The sequence below is a fragment of the Lepidothrix coronata genome, unplaced genomic scaffold (genome assembly GCF_001604755.1).
Source record: "Lepidothrix coronata isolate B3197 unplaced genomic scaffold, Lepidothrix_coronata-1.0 Scaffold13, whole genome shotgun sequence".
Lineage (NCBI taxonomy): Eukaryota > Metazoa > Chordata > Aves > Passeriformes > Pipridae > Lepidothrix > Lepidothrix coronata.
This window is the reverse complement of record NW_016690193.1, coordinates 6,110,371-6,123,546: the sequence shown is the minus strand read 5'-3', so window position 1 is coordinate 6,123,546 and position 13,176 is coordinate 6,110,371.

The following is a 13,176-nucleotide window of genomic DNA, read 5'->3' as shown; positions in this document are numbered from 1 at the left end:
GCAAAGTACTAAAGAAATCATAATGGTGGCAGAATGAGAGAGCTAATTTCAGAAGTTTTAAAAAAATTATCCCCTCTAGAAATGAAAGATTTATTCCGCACTATGAATTTCTGTTCAAGGGAAGGCTCATTTCGTTGGTCTGCTTCTTTGACATACTCTGTCTTTAGTAGAGTGCATCTAATCAAAGAAGAGGAGGCTAAGAGTGGTTCAGCAACTCTATAGCCCCTTCTTTCCACACCTCTGCCCTTTAACCACTAGATTATGCTTTCTAGACTTCTAAACTGCAAAGCCACTCACAGGAGGAAAGGTGTGTTTGCCCAACTGTTGCATGCCTAAACAAAGAATGTAAAAAAACCAAGAGGTTGGAAAGAAAGATAGTAAAGGGAAATCTTGTATCTCTCCAAAGAACACTTTACTACCACTACCATCAAAACCCACCAAACCAAGTATCCAGAATCAGAACTCCTAAGCTCAAAACATTGAATTGCATGTTATTCTTCCCTCAGAGAAGGAGATGTATAAGAAGTAAAGTGATACACATTAAGGAAATTTTTAATTGTGCTTAAGGGAGGCACTGAAATGCTAAAACAAACCACTCAGCAGAGGGACCTGCACAGATTGGAAAACACCCTAAGATATACACAGGCTTGGGTTTTGTTTTACTCTTATCCTTGACTACAGTGATCCCAATATTTTTTTGGATAACAGAGTGTGGTATCCATGTTCTCTTGAAGCAGAAGGGGCTGACTAAAATGTGTCCGAAGATAATAAATTCATTAGTTAATTAACCTTCAACATATTTTTGCTAAGTAAACACACATCTTCTCATCATCAGTATTTTCTCAGACAATTCCTAAGTAACAGCCTTCTCTACTCCTGAGACCAGGAGAGTAATCAATGCTCTAGCTCTGCAGCAGAAGTAAGACTTAAATGCTCATCTCTTGAAACAGATGTCTTTGTCGGCATCACACAAAGGACAAAGAGAATACCAAAGCATTTAATACTCTTCCAGAGTCTAACACACTTTTTTCTTACTTTGCTAGGTTTTTTTTGGCAATAAGGAAGGTATCTTCTCTGTGGAAATGATATTGTAAAATGCTTATACCCTTATAGCATGGCTTGGAATTCAAAAGTGGTGCAAGTGGCACTGTATAAATTCCAGCATTAGATAAGACACAAGACCTAGTAGCTTATCTCTTACTTTATTTATCTGACAAGTTCAACTATATTTCTTGAAAATCAGAAAGCATTTTCTCGTCTTACATTAGTAGTTAGATATCAATTAAAGACTATGTTCTCCTCAAATAATGGTTTCATTTAGCACATAGCTATGATAAAATGCAAAACTATGCTTTGGTTGAGTATCTGTATGACCTGAATGATCCTTCTTTGGATCTTTAGCATAGAAAGCATTTCTTCAGTGTGCTAAACTGCTGATGAATCATTTATTTTCTCACTATATATGCAATTTTAAATTTGCATCTCTCTGATTTCCTTTGTGGAAGGTCAGAACTTGCAAATTAGCAATGTTTTCTTGGTAACTCATCTAGAAGATGTGTAATTGAACCACCAAGTTCTTTTCAGAAGTGTTCCATAATGTAGTGTAACACTTATAAGTAAAAGTAAGAAAAAGCTTATGTGAAAAAGAACTAAAAATTTTCCCAGTCATCTGTCACAGTATTTATACTCTATGGATCATTAAACTAATTAGTAGAAGTTTAACTGGAGCTACAGACATCTATTTTACTGCATGGTCTTTTGGATTTTTCACATTCTTTTCAATAGCAACTGAGGATCTGGAAATCTCATAAAAAAAAAACCTTGAAAAATTTGAAAGAACCATTTGCTAATTTTACCTGAGAGAAGTAAAGAATAACTTCACACAGCTCAAGGACTTGCACGATTCCTGAACTAGAATAGATTACAATTATGATCAAGGTCAAGGTCAACAAGAATACTGGACTAAGCCTGACATATTTTTCCACATTATATTAGTTAGCCATGCATCTTTTTGGCTACTGAAATATGTTGAGTTAAAGACATATTTTGACTAAGGCAAAATCTGTCAAAATGACCCAATTCTTCCACTGCTGAAAGCATGGAACTTTCACTGGCTACAGCAAAAAACAAGGTCTATCCATATCACCGAGATCTCCAGCAGATTTCCAAGCTTCTAGTTTATTTCTCTGCTAAAGCTAAGCATAAAATTCTGGGAGTAGAAAACACCTCAGCAAGTCTTCTTTCCTTCTCTCTCTTTCATTTCTTCTTTTTTTTTTCTTTTTTTTTTTTTTAATTCCACTGCAGGAAGACCCTTTTAGTAACCTCACTACGAAGAGAGCGCGCTGTTGGGAGATGTTAAGGGTAACACACCCTTTGTCTAGAGACAATCTAGCACAGAGGAAGAGCATGTTTTAAGTACTATTTTGTTAGTTGACTGAATATTTACTACACTTATCCTGAAAATGGCAAGGTGGCCTTTTGAAAAACACTTGCATAAGGCCAATGGTCTGGAGTACATTCTTGAAAATTTGAAGTACCCTCTTCTGTGTATATTTCTAGTAGGAGCCATTTGCTGTGAACAATGATTAAAATAAACCCCTGTATTTAATATGAAGAACAAAACTCTTATGTTAGTATTTGGTGGGGAGTGAATGAGTCTGTACACTTTGTATTTGCTATTCTTTAATGAAAGTCTGTATTTGAACAGTTGGCATCAAAAAGAGAAAGTATATAAATAGCCCTGCAAGACAGCAGGATGTTATGAGATTGCTTTTGTCTAAGAACACTTAGATTCATATTGGCATTTGTTGTGATCTGGGAACACAATTGGCTTTTGAAGTCACAGAATCACACAATATGCCTAGTTGGAAGGGACCCACAAGGATCATTGAGTTCAACCCTAAGCCCTGCACAGGACCATCTCCAAGAGTCACACCATGTGCCTGAGAGCATTGTCCAAATGCCTCTTGAACTCTGCAAGGCTTGATGCTGTGACCACTTCTCATACTTATCTACTCTGGGTGCATCCAGCTTTTGATTTGTAAATAAAAATGCCTATTTTATATATATATATATATATATATATATATATATATAAAGAACAGATCATAAAACTAAGGTCTAATTTTGCCAGATGTTGAGCACCTTTGTTCTTTGCATACTTAATACATCCCACTTACAGAGGATTTTATTGCTGCAGCCAAAACTTCGATATAACTTTAGAGGTTGCTCTCTCAGAGCCAACTTTAAATGGTTCTTTCCACAGTGATCCAGCATGAGTTCCCTCTGGATCCTAGAGATTTGTTTCTTGTGCCATAAAATAACGTAAATTCAATTACACCTGTGCTCTAACAGTGTTCTAATAAGAATGAAGGAAGATTTGGGTGCTTTGTGACTCATCCTGAATTCAACTCTGAAAAGCTGAACGTTTTCACAGAAGAGATTTTTGAACAATTACAGAGCACATTACTTGCTAAGCAGGTTAAATTCCTTTCAAGGAGTGCTACCAAGTGATCATACCAAATTGATATCTAACTAAATTATGCCATTTTCTTGTCAAGCTAATATTTGTTCCTCTGGGGATAGCACCAGATACTTTAAAGCAAGGGAAAAAAAAAATCTTTTCATAACCAGTTAACCAACCCACTTCCAAAAGAGTTTCCAAGTAATGTCTAAATATGCAATGTCCAATGTTATTTCAGTAGTCACAAAAAGCTGGATTTTTTAAAAATTCAGATATTCTAGTACTTATGCCTAAAAACAAATTATTAGACAGAAGGTAAAGAAATTAAATGAAGTCTCTATATTAAACAAATATGGTGACAACACACATTGGTTATGCCTGTTAGCAGTCACAGAGGATTAGTCTTCCCTGTTTTTTTAAAAGTGTGAAAGAGCAATCTGCAAAAAAAAAAATGATGTTGTATGACAAGGATATACTTTTATATAAGCAGCACAAAAGGAAAACACATTTGATGATTTTTCTTTAATTCATTCTTCTCAAAGATGGTCCTCTTTGAGTCAAGTATTGATTCCATTATATCTTTTCTCAGGATAGTACCTTTAAATTCAGAAGAATCATTAGCTTCAAGATTTAGAGTGGCTTTATCATTAATAATTTTTAGCTGAATTCTCTTATACTAAAATATTGGGGGTTTGGTTGGTTGGTTGGTTGTTTTCCCTCTGTTTTTAAGGAAATATCATACCTATCTAACAATGCTTCATTTTCCAACTTAAGTAGCTTTAATACTAAAAGCATTCTCAGTTTGCACTCTGAAATACCAAATTTCTTCTTGAAGCAACAGTAGGAAGTCATTAAAGGCATTCAGTACTTTTTTGTATACTGTAGGTGCATATCAAAGGGTTTTCATGTTCTTTGCACTATGTATGTAAAATATTGAAAGTTCCTAGCTGAATTTTAGACATGATGGTGCAAGTGAAATACCTCAGTCTTCCAACTAAGCAAAAAGGATAGTAAACTATAACCCAAATCATTAATATGATACTCTTAATACCTACCAATCATCACATGGCTTGTGAAACCTTCATGAGCTGAAAAAAAGACAATCTGTATTCATGGGTATTCATGAAAAACAACAATCTTAACTACAGCATTGGTCTATAAATAATGTCTTAGGACCAGGAGAAGCCTTGTGTCTGTCAGGTGACTTATTTATAGCTAATAGCCTAATTGTCTCTACATGTAGATGAAAATCTAATTAACTGTTTTCCAGCTGACAGCAGAGAGAAGTATTTCTTTCATACGTTAAAGGAACAGATATGTTATGAAATAGTCAATTTAAATAATTTATGTCTCCTTAAAATAAGCATATCTTTCACCAACAGTGTCATACATTTGTAGTACAATGCTTATTAAAAGAAAACTTACATATAGAAAAGTTTTGAAATAGACTGTATTTGTACAAAGAAAACATGCTTAGCTATTGTTTCACTTTGTGAGGCTTTTCTCATTTATAGTCTCTTGCAGTGATCATAATTCAAAAGCAATTACATCATAGCATTTTGCTATGGAAAACGTTATGAGGTTGTTTCACTAAAATCCAGAGTAGTTGAAAGCTGACTTTTTATAAAGGAGGTCATGATGCTGCAAATCAAAAATTCGTGTTATTGAGTTGAAAGTATTAGAGAAAATTGCAGCACTGAACAAAAAAGATGGTAAAGGGAAAGAAAGTACTTTGTAACTGACGTTTTAAAACAGACACATGGTCTTAGCAGTTATTCTAGCCAAATCTAGAGTTTAGAAATTGGTTCTTTTAGAAATAATAAACTGTCAGTGCATCTTTAAGATAGTCAAAAGATCATAAGAAGCAACAAAAGAGCAAGCATTAGTAGAAATGTCCCTGTTTAAAGCAAATGAATTTAGTAAATGGATCTGTTGGTAATGGACGTCAAATTGAATGTACTTTGCTGAAGGGAATTGAATAGAGATATATAACTTAAGAGTTTTCAAAGTTCCTTGAAAAGGTTTCTGTGCAAATTTTAAAAAAATTTGTAAATTATTAGCTCTGAAAGAGAAAATGCATCCCAGAGAAAGGCAGCACATATTGTCCTACCTATGTGTCTTGTCTCTCTGCTGTTATTTTGATCTTTGGCCTTTAGACTTACTTGCCCAAGTAAATTACAAATTTGTGTCACTTGGTGGCAATTACCAAGTAGGGACTTGTCAGTTGTATGTGAACTGTAACCAGTAACTCCTTCACAGCTGATACAGAGCATCTGTCAAGCAATAATAATGATATTCAGCAACACTGATGTGTAACAAAGTGAGTCATCTGGAGGTTCAGCCTTGTAGATCCCAAATTAAATATTTTTAATGTACTTTTGATTAAAATTCATGTTTCTCAAATGTTATATATTATTCATTTCACCTTTTACTGAAAAGTAATATCTGATGTACGTAATGCTTGAACTGTGCTGAAATGCATAGGATGTGTGATTAAATATGCATTTGAAGATTAATTAACTTGCTTTGAGGAATCGGATTGTGACTTAACAGTCTGCAACATTATCTCTAGTACAGTGATAAGACTTTTTCAAAGCCAACTTTCTCTCAAAGTATGAAGAAAAAGAAGCTAATCATTCTGTTGATAAAATCTCTTTGACAGACACCTGCTTTAGAAAAACAAATTTATTTTTAAAATATGACCACGAATATAAATATCAACAAGCCCAATAATAATACTGTTGGCAGGCAACTACCACAGATAAAAATTTTGTAAGCAAACCTGAGGACAGAAAAAAATAGAAAATAGAAAAAAGAAATGGGGAAACATGCCTCTTGCTTAAGTTGCTCATGACAGAACGTATTGTTCTGCCCACACAGGGTTTATTAAGGTTGAGAAACAGTATGCATTTGGATTCTTAAATGTTTTCAATGTTAGCAGTGCTTCACCATACCAGCAGAGTTAGGTATGGTAGTAGCAAAACACTTGGTATAAATGAAGGTGTATTAAAGAGATCACACTGTACTAATATGGTAAACGGATTGTGTGAGCTCTACTGAGAAGAATGCAGTTTTACTGGTACAACTTGGCAATTTTAAGGACTTCTGCCAGTGTAATTCAATTGAACCAGCAATCAAATGGACCACAACATTTTGCACCCCTCAGCAGCCTAATGCTGCTGTATTAACTTTACTGACAATAAAGGAGAAGTGTTAAACTAATGTAATTTGCAGTGACTTGGACAAGTACCTCTGCCCACATTTGTTTTTTCCTTGTAAAAAAAAACAAGAAGAAGGAAAAAGAAAGGACATGAAAGAATCCCAAAGTTTTAGTATGCTATAGAAATCACTAGTTTCAGATATTTTTGCTAAATAAAAATAAAGATATCATTCAGAAGTATTTCCTCTTAATTCCTATTACTTTTCATATCAGAAATTGTTCTAACACTTGCAAGTAGAACTGTGCATGATTTCTCACGTATTTTGATTTCTTTCATTTTGAAAACCTCTAAAACACTTAGGCAGACCTACAGTACAAGCAAATGTGTCAATTACTTCATTTTATCCTTGTCATCCAACACTCATGCACGTGTGCACTGTTCTATTGTGTTTTGCCTAAACTGTGCAATCCTTTTGAATTCTCTTGCTCCACAACTGTCTGGCAGTTGTTCTTCCTCATCTTCCCTTATCAGTTCTCCCTGGACAATGGGATTGAGTGCACCCTCAAAGTTTGCTGACAACACCAAGGTGTGTGGAGTGGTCAGCACGCTGGAGGAAAAGGATGCCATCCAGAAGGACCTTAACATGCTTGAGGGGTGGGCCTGTGAGAACCTCAGGAAGTTCAACAAGGCCAAATGGAAGGTCCCACACCTGGGTCAGGGCTAATCCTGATATCAATATAGGCCAAGCAGCTTCAAGAACAAGGACCTGGGATGTTAGCTGATGAGAAGCTCAACATGAGCTGTCAATGTGTGCTTGCAGCCCAGAAAGCCAACCCTACCTGGGCTGCATCAAAAGCAGTGTGGCCAGCAGGCCAAGGGAAGGGATTCTGTTCCTTTATTCTGCTCTGATGAGACCTCTCCTGGAGTGCTGCATCCAGCTTTGGGTCCTGTTGGTGCGAGTCCAGAGAAGGCCCCCCAAAATGATCAGCAGGCTGGAGCACCTCCTCTACAAAGACAGACTGAGAGGGCTGGGGTTGTCCAGCCTGGAGAAGAGAAGGCTCCCGAGAGACCTTATAGCAGCCTTCTGTTACCTAAAGGGGGCTTACAAGAAAGCCAGAGAGTGAATTTTGACAAGGTCAGGGGAGGTATAGATTAGATATTAGGAAGAAATTCTTCACAGTGAGGGTGGTGAGACACTGGCACAGGTTGTCCAGAGAAGCTGTAGATGCCCCAACCTTGGAAGTGTTCAAGGTCAGGTTGGATGGGGCTTTGATCAGCTTGGTCTAGTGGAAAGTGTCCCTGACCATGGCAAGGGGTTTGGAACTAGATGATCTTTAAGGTCCCTTCCAACCCAAACCACTCTATGATTCTATGAAAATATTAACAACGTGTAAATTTTTAAGGGATAGGCAAGTGTTCCAACATCATCTCACTTTGGAGATTTATCTCATGAGACCTGCCTTGTAAAGCAGATCCACTCTGCATTCATGACAGCTTCATATTCTTAGTTTCCTGATGACTGCGGCAGAAAGCTAGAAGCTTATTACTGAAGAGAATTAAAGGTAACCTAGGTTGGATCTAGAGGGTTAAAATAAGAAAATGGTAATATAAGAAAATTTCATAATGAATTTAGTTTATGAGAGGAAAGTCAGGAGAATGGTTTTCCAAGAAGGTAGGATTTCTGACAAGAAAGGAACTGGAAATGAGGATGGTCAAGTTGCCAAAATGTTTTTATTTGAATATGAGAAGAAAAAGAAATCCATAAACATGCAGATTTTCTAGCAAAATGCAGCAGTAGTCTGCTAATGTCATTATCCATTCCTGAATTTATTGTTAACATACTTTTTTGTTAATTACCATTTTTAACAATTGAAGAGATTAATTTATCACAAATAAAATAATCTGCTGTTACCAAGATATTTGATCACACTCTTTCTCTCTGAGAAGGCCTTAGTTTTCAAAATCAGCAAACTGATATTTGCAGAATGTTGGAGTATAAACTTAAGTTAAATCACTAATTTGTCTAGGACCTTCTTGTCAGTCCTCTGGTATATTTAGATTTATTCAGCATGTTTAGCTCTTTATGTCCACATTAAAGGTCTCTGTTGAATATCTGTTCTTTAGTTTTTTTCCTCTTCTCCTGTATGGTTCCAATACGCCTGCTAGGCAGAAGCATAACTTCTGGTCATGTTCTGCCCTTCCATAGTGCATCATCTTACAGAAATCAATGAGTAATCCCTAAATGAATAGACTCATAATTGACAGAGAATTTACACAAAGTTTTCTCTGAAAATCTACAATCTCTATCTGTAAACTCAAGCACTATATTTTTGCAGAAATGCAGGAAAGTCTTTAATATAATAAAGTCTTGCAAGTTTACCTTCTGAGCATGCCACACTTTCTGGTGCAATGATTAAATAAACTATTTTTCTGTGTCACAAACAGAATAAAACTAAATAATGTGTTCTTTAGTCTAGTACATTGCACAAGCATTTCTACCAGCAGCGTTTGAAACTAAATCATATCCGTTTCCTAACTACAAAATATTTTTAACAATGGTGGAAAATGTCTCTTATTTTTTGTGTTTGAAAGGGTAAGATTAGCCTATTTAGTCTCCTGAAAATATTCATGAACCATGTGGCTATGTGGTGGAAGAAGAGAACCTCAAGGACAGCAATTTAGGAATTACCTACTATGTCAATTTGGGCTCAATTCCACATCATTCCAGTATGAGATTCTTTGTGGAAGGATACATCAAGGAGGATGAAAGAGGAATTACTTTGAAAGGATTCACCATTGCTTCCTAAACAGAAAATCTGGAGCTATTTAGAGAGGATAAGTTTTAGGACCTCCAATATTCATCCAGTGAAATAACATTTACAGGCATAGGTTTTGCCACTAGAAACAATCAAGTCAGTAACCTGCTGAAGAAAGGAAATCCTCCAGAAAGGGTCAAATAACCCACTAAGAAAATTTTCTCCATTGCTGGCTCCTGACTGATAAACCACAGGGCCCCCTTTAAAACTCTGCTTCAGAGGTGGAAGAGTTTAGAGCACGTCATACTGTTCTTTGTACATCCTACTGCAGCATCATAAAAAGCCTTGTGTGCAAGTCATTTTATGTGTCACAATATGGAATTTAAACAGATAGAAATCAGACTTTTAGATATGCAAATAAAATTCTAGGCTTGAATTATTTTCCACGTTAGTTTTGTGAAGAATTTGTTTTTCTTTATTATGTGGGAGCAGCTACCCTATTTTTTTCATTAGAAATTATTTTAAAGACCTGGAGAAAACCAAAGAAATACATTTCTATAACTCCAGTTTATGAGTTTCTTAATATAACTTCATTTTAGCATCTGACCATTTTATCAGAATACCTTACAACAAAAGACAAAAAAATCCAAGAAATTCCATCTATTAACAAGGGAATTTTCTAAAACTCTCAAAACCAATTAAGAAAATTCTACTGTATTCATGATGTAAAGATATTAAGAGCAGGAAAAAGAACATTGTTCAATAGATGATTTTTTGTTTAACTGAAATAAATAATACAATACAATAATTGTCATACTGGTTTAGGAACTCCCTTTTTAATTTATTTTCTAGTGATCCAGATACACTATTTGTGAAACATGTGCAATCATGTTGAGAGACAGACATGTATAATGGGCTAGGAGAAAAAGATTATTGGTTCATTACTTGCCTAGCATAATGGAGACATAATTATTTTGCCAATTACATTCCTGATGATATTAACCCTTTTAAAAAAAAATACATTCAATTGCATAAGCATGTGAGCATTTCTAATTATGCATAGATTCCAATAAACGCCTCAGAACCTCAGCTTCCTGTGTTTGTACTGAAATAATCTTGAAGTTTCAAGTTTCAAATTATAACTATCTCAGGAGTTATACTTACTGCAAGGCCCACTTTAACAATATGGAGCCTTCCCGGAAGCAACTGTGATTTGTAGCTAGTAATGAATCACTTATTCAGATGTTAATTTACTTGAGCACAATGTGTAACAGAATCCTGGTTAGGGAGCTGAATTCAAACAGCCACAAACAGCAGGGCTGGAACCGAACAGTTTAAACTTGAATAAACTTCAGCATTTTACTTGCTTAATGGAGAACTCATGTTATTGCACTGAGTATAATAATGCTGATTTAGACTTAAATAGACTTTGACTGAACAGAGAAGAAATTCTGTTACAGTTCAGACAAGCTATTTTTTTTACAAGGAATAATGTTATTAACCTTTGCTTTAGTGAGGATAGCATGTTTTGTGCCTATAAACTTATTGCCACTCTGACACAGGGTTTCAGGCAGTAAGATGTGTCTATTTAGTCTCCTGAAAATATTCATGAACCATGTGGCTACGTGGTGGAAGAAAAGACCCCCAAGAATAAAAATTTTTGTCAGCATAAAAAGGACTTGTCCCTTATTTACAAAAATTCAGAAGTTTGAATCCATCTATGCAATTATAAATCTTTTTCAAGTCTTATAGCACAAAAATTCTTACAGCCAAAAATTCAAGCATACCTTTAATAAGAAATAAGTGACACACATATTGTAGATATCTTTGTTATAATAATTAGATAAGTTATTCAAAGCAAATAATATTAGTAATAACTATCTCTATTCTCTTATCATAAAGACATAAATATTTGCATATTTTGCAATGAAGGAATTTTTCATGTAAAAAACCTCTGAAAAGTACAGAGCAATAAGCAACTTTTAAATTTTGCATGAGTATAAAAGAAGTCTTCTATGGTTCTCTAAAAATGGCACTTCATATACTGTGTGAGAAAGTAAGGTATAGCTTAAAGTAAAATAAAGACCAAAGGGAGTGTCACCTAAAAGGGAAGATTTATTTGAAGTCTTTGAAAGAGAGGGAAAGAAGCTTCTGAAACATAGCCCTATGCTAATTAATTTTAAATTCCTTCCATTAATTGATTTAAACCATGAAAGGAGAGGAAAGTCATCTCTTCTCAAAGACTGCATCCCAAATTGCCTTGGCCTCTGAGCCTATAAACGTTTAAATTTCCCCAGGAAATGTGTCCTTTGCCCTGAATCATACGAGAAGGCATATTTCACACATTTTCTCTTTGGTCAAATTTGCATTATGAGATTTCATCTTTACAATGCTGTTTCCTGAACAGATGATTTTGCAATCCTTTCCTATTAAATAATTAGTTAAAGCTCAAGAAATAATACTGTGCTTTAAAAGCCCTATTTGCACTTAAGTTAAATAAACCCCACACACTTTTCCAGTGTCTTTTTTGTCCCCCTAAACTCCTACATTGTTTTAAATGATCTTAAACCAAATTCCATGCCTAGAAACAAAACCAAGCAAACAAAAAGATTAGCTCATAAAAGAAGTTTGTGTGAAGATGAGTGGAGGTGAAAATCAGAAATACAGATGTTTAAAGCAGACTCTTGCATTTTTTTCTGATAATTCCTCGTGTTCCATCCATGAGAATCCGCTGAAGTAAATGTTTTTCACTGTAAGAGCACTTTAAATTCACAGATACTTGAAGATTCATGTTTTGTATGGAACTGAACATTTCAAAAGTTATTGAATTGGAAAATCCTGCAGAGGAATACTTTTGAGAATCTATGACTTGAAAAAGTTAAAGCTTAATAGTTAGACACCCTCCTACTGATCGTATTTGCAGTTTTAGCTCATGTTTTACCTGGGAATGCCTTTTCTTTTGCAGGTGCACCTCTCTTCTAAAGAGGTGTGAACAGTGCTCTCTTTCATGTGTTAAGATTTCATTTTTTTCAGTTAACCAATAGGAGCAGTAACAATTATTTTTCTATTGACTTCAAATAAGTTCTGTCTAAGAAAATTAGGATTTCTTTTTCTTTCCCTAGCAGGAAAATCAGTCAAAGTCTTTAGATACACTCTCAGTTCTGTCCAGGCAGTATGGATAAATATCTTACCAAGTCAACGGTGGGGGCTGAACACTCCTGGACTCCAAGGCCAGTCAATGCCAATTAACAGCTCTTCAGAGCAACAGGCTTTTCTTTTCCCTGCTAAAGCTTGTCAAGATTTACCTAAAGTACATCATGTTATATTGCTCAGCTTTTACACTGTCAGACCCACTCCTGTGTGTTCTGACACTTGACCATTTTGGACTGCTGAGAACACTCTAATCCTATTTTTGTGGCAATTTAAGAAAATTGTCCTCCTTGAGCCTAGCTTGTGTTTATCACAGGCAGAGACTCCACAATCCCTCCTCTCCCTAGAAAAGGGTTTTATTCTGCTTTTTGTCTATAGGCATTCTGATTATCTTATCAGGTCTGAATCAGAATTGAAATCTACATAATTTTTCTCTGTTACAGACAAGAGTAGAGTTAATTGATGGTTAGTCAGTTTTCCTTCAGGAAAAACATCCACGAAGCAGGATTACCAGTTGTTGGTGGTAGTCCTACATACTTAAAATAATAAATACAATAATAATATAATGGCCAGTCTTCGCGAGCGAAGATTTGGGAAAGGTCATTAACCCTTCGAGCCTGCGCAGTGGATTTTTTTTTAGGTGAGA